Below are 3,565 nucleotides of genomic sequence, written 5' to 3'. Positions count from 1 at the left end.
GTTGAACGCCAGTTTACGTCGTCTATTCTTGGCCAAAGTATGGACTATTATATATTGATGGAAAGCCCTGGATGTCTACTTTCCAACGCAATTGGAAGCGCGCCATTTCGAGTTCTGTAGCTCCAGAAAATCTACTTTGAGTGCAGGGAGGTCAGAATCCAACAGCATCAGTAGTCCTTCTTCAACCTCTGAATCTGATTTTTGCTCAAGTCCCTCAATTTCAGCCAGAAATTACCTGAAATCACAGAAAAACACACAAACTCATAGTAAAGTCCAGAAATGTGAATTTAACATAAAAACTAATGAAAACATCCCTAAAAGTAACTAGATCCTACTAAAAACATACTAAAAACAATGCCAAAAAGCGTATTATTTATCCGCTCATCAGTCTTTAATAGATGTGTCTTTAATGGATGTGTCTGTTGCTAGATGTTTCTTTAATAGATGTGGTTTTAATGAATGTATCTTCTATTTAAAACTTGTTTGGATGTGTCACTAATTCCATAACTACTTAAAATAAGGTAAGGTTTAGATTCGCTTTGGCGCACCCTAATCTAATCTTTGAATACAAGCCCCTACCTTTAGTAAAGAAAACCAACTTTTAATCAAGACTACAAAAATAAAAATGAAATAAATAATTATTTGTCATATGATCTGAAGATAATTGAATACAACTCAAAGTTCACAGTTCATGAAACTAAACAATAAACTTGAAGGTTATAAATTTGAAGTGCCGGAGTAATCCGTCAATAAACTTGAAGGTTATAAGATTCTGACCACCCATGCTATTTGATGACAACAGGGTATTCTTCATATACATACCTGTAAATAATAAATGTTACTCAGTGCTAAAATGATAAAATCAAAAGGTGAGTTCAAAGTGACTAACTGTTGTTAGATGCATAAAGAAAAGATTGTGCACCCTCATTGTGAGTAAATGCTCCTGCCAAATGCATTGGAAGTGCCAGAGTAATCTATCTCCGATATGGAGGTATCTGTAATCCTACATGAAAAATCATTCGATCCAAATGAAAATCGTGAAATTAAAGAACATGCATATGAGGAGAATCTTTAATATGAAAGTGTAGAGTTCCACAAACAACAGCTTTTTCCACAACCCGCTAGTCAAAACATCTTATTGTGCACTAGTCCATAAATTACATCAAGTCTAATGTTACAAGCGTATAATAATAGGACTATCCTTGTGAAAGAAATATAGGAATTAGAGATAAAGATATGCGTACTAAATAACTTCCAGTTCTTTTTAGAATTACAAAATGTTACCAATCCAAAGTTGAATACTGTACTTTGTTAGAGTGTCAAAAATATTTTGACAGAAGTTACAATGAAGGTGCTGTAGTTAATGCAACAAGACCCCATGCCTTAATAATATATTTTGCAGTGCAACAATTTATTCTCAGATTAAACCATTTTATACATCACCCCTGAAAGCTAATGCATGTTTTTATTGTATAAAAATATCAAAACTAAGAAATAAGCATAAGCAAATATAATAGAAATACAGTTTGAATAAAGCCCTCACCAGTATATGATCTACTAATACAAATAAGAAAATTAAATTTGAAGGTTATAAACTTATCTAATCAAGCACCAACTATATTACAGAGCTAAGAAACATAATCATCAACCTGAACCACTTATCTTCACCACCCATGCTCTTGACAATCTAGATCTCTGCTTGATATGAACTCACAAGTTTGATCTGCAATCACAAGACAAATTCTACTATAAAAATAATATTTTTATCTTTTTTAATGACTAATACATTTGAAACAGGATCCTGAAAATGCAAAAAAACTATTCTTGTGATTACATGTCCTCAAAATCATTCTTGATTTTCAACTTTAGTCTTAAAATCCTCAAAAAACACATGATGTTACAAGCATTATCATAGTAAATGCAGAAAATCACTAAATCAACAAAACAAGAATAATCTTCATTAGCAATAACAAAACACAAATCCCCAAAATCAACAAACAACGCAAATTCCACAAGGACCCAACAAAAAAAAATCATGAATTCTGATACAGATCCAACGTCTGCCACCCTCATCATCATAGTTTATAACAGAAACAACATAACACTAATAAAAATTCCAAAAAAGTACATACTTGATCATCCAAAATTCAAATACCATACACATGCACTTGGACAAATCAGAAATTTAGAGAGGGAGATTGAACCATTGAGTGACTGTACATGATTCGGATTCAAAAACAATGCGCCGGGGTTGCTCTCCCAGGAGGCCTGCAGCAGCGACCACATAGAACGGGCTGGTGGCAGGAGGAGATTGACGTGGAAGGGCTGGCGGCGCTGGCTCAGAAGACCTGCAATAGCAACCACTCAGATGTGTAAAAAGGGCTACGACAGTGGTGGCAACGCCGTGAATCACGACGAGGAAGGTGCTATGGTGGTCGACGGTCCGGCGAATTGCTACGAAAACGGCTCTGCGGTGCAAATTGCAAGGGATGACAGCACTCTTGAGGGACGACGACGGTGAGAATAGTTCGAGTGGAGGTTGGACGAGATCCTAGAACATTATCGTGATGAAAAAGAGGAGAATACAGGATTAAAGAGTTGTTTTACTAATAGTTATAATTCACAATGGTAATTATTAATGCTGATTGTTTAGATTTTTTTTTTTTAAATTTTAAATAAATAATTATTAATTATAGTTGTTAAAAGTTGACAAATTCATTCTTTAGTTACCAATACTTTTCCTTTACATAATCCATATTACCGAAAATGTTACTCCAAAAAAATCCATTTAGATTCATCACAAGAGCTTCACCTGACGATAAAACAACAATGATATATTGCCATCCAAGTGGAGGCGTATGCCTCCGGATGGACTTAATATCAGTGAAGGGCACCTCTCTTATGGTGTAATTGAAGGCTTCTCTCTAATCAATAAATGGAAGAAACTTTAGCATATTAATACATCATACTGCACAGAATAAATAAATAATGGAAGATTGGTTTTTGTCTTGCTTTCATAATGTTTGGTACCTTCCTTTTCTCTCCTTCAGGTGTTCATAGAAAAAATAAAACAAATATTTTGTTTAGTACGTTTTTTTTGGTAATAATGCGGGCCAGAAGCCCAGGATATTGTTTAGTACGTTGTTGGGATAGGGTTATGAGGAAACTAACTTGGGCTCTAGAGGTTATAGGGCCAGCCTGTATCTCAGCCCGTTAAGTAGTCATAGGAATTTACATAAACAATCATTTTTCATATTTTCATGACCATAAAAATAATAAACTTCATCATTTATATTGCTTGTATGTTAATTAGAAGTATTATTTTTATTTTATTTATTCGGATGCTTATCCAAGAAATACAAAACAAACATAATTTTGTATGATGCAAATAGCTAGCAATGAATCTCCGATCAGGCACGCATGAAGATGTATGTGCTGCCAAATTGACAATTGTCTTCATACCTCTAATTTACACAAGACCATCACATGCATCTTTCACGCTTGCCATCACCATTAACCTCTTCACTTTTAATGAGATTTTTTTTCATACCAAAAATATTAAAAT

This window comes from Arachis ipaensis, chromosome B06 (genome assembly GCF_000816755.2).
Source record: "Arachis ipaensis cultivar K30076 chromosome B06, Araip1.1, whole genome shotgun sequence".
NCBI lineage: Eukaryota > Viridiplantae > Streptophyta > Magnoliopsida > Fabales > Fabaceae > Arachis > Arachis ipaensis.
This window is presented reverse-complemented; position numbering follows the sequence as displayed.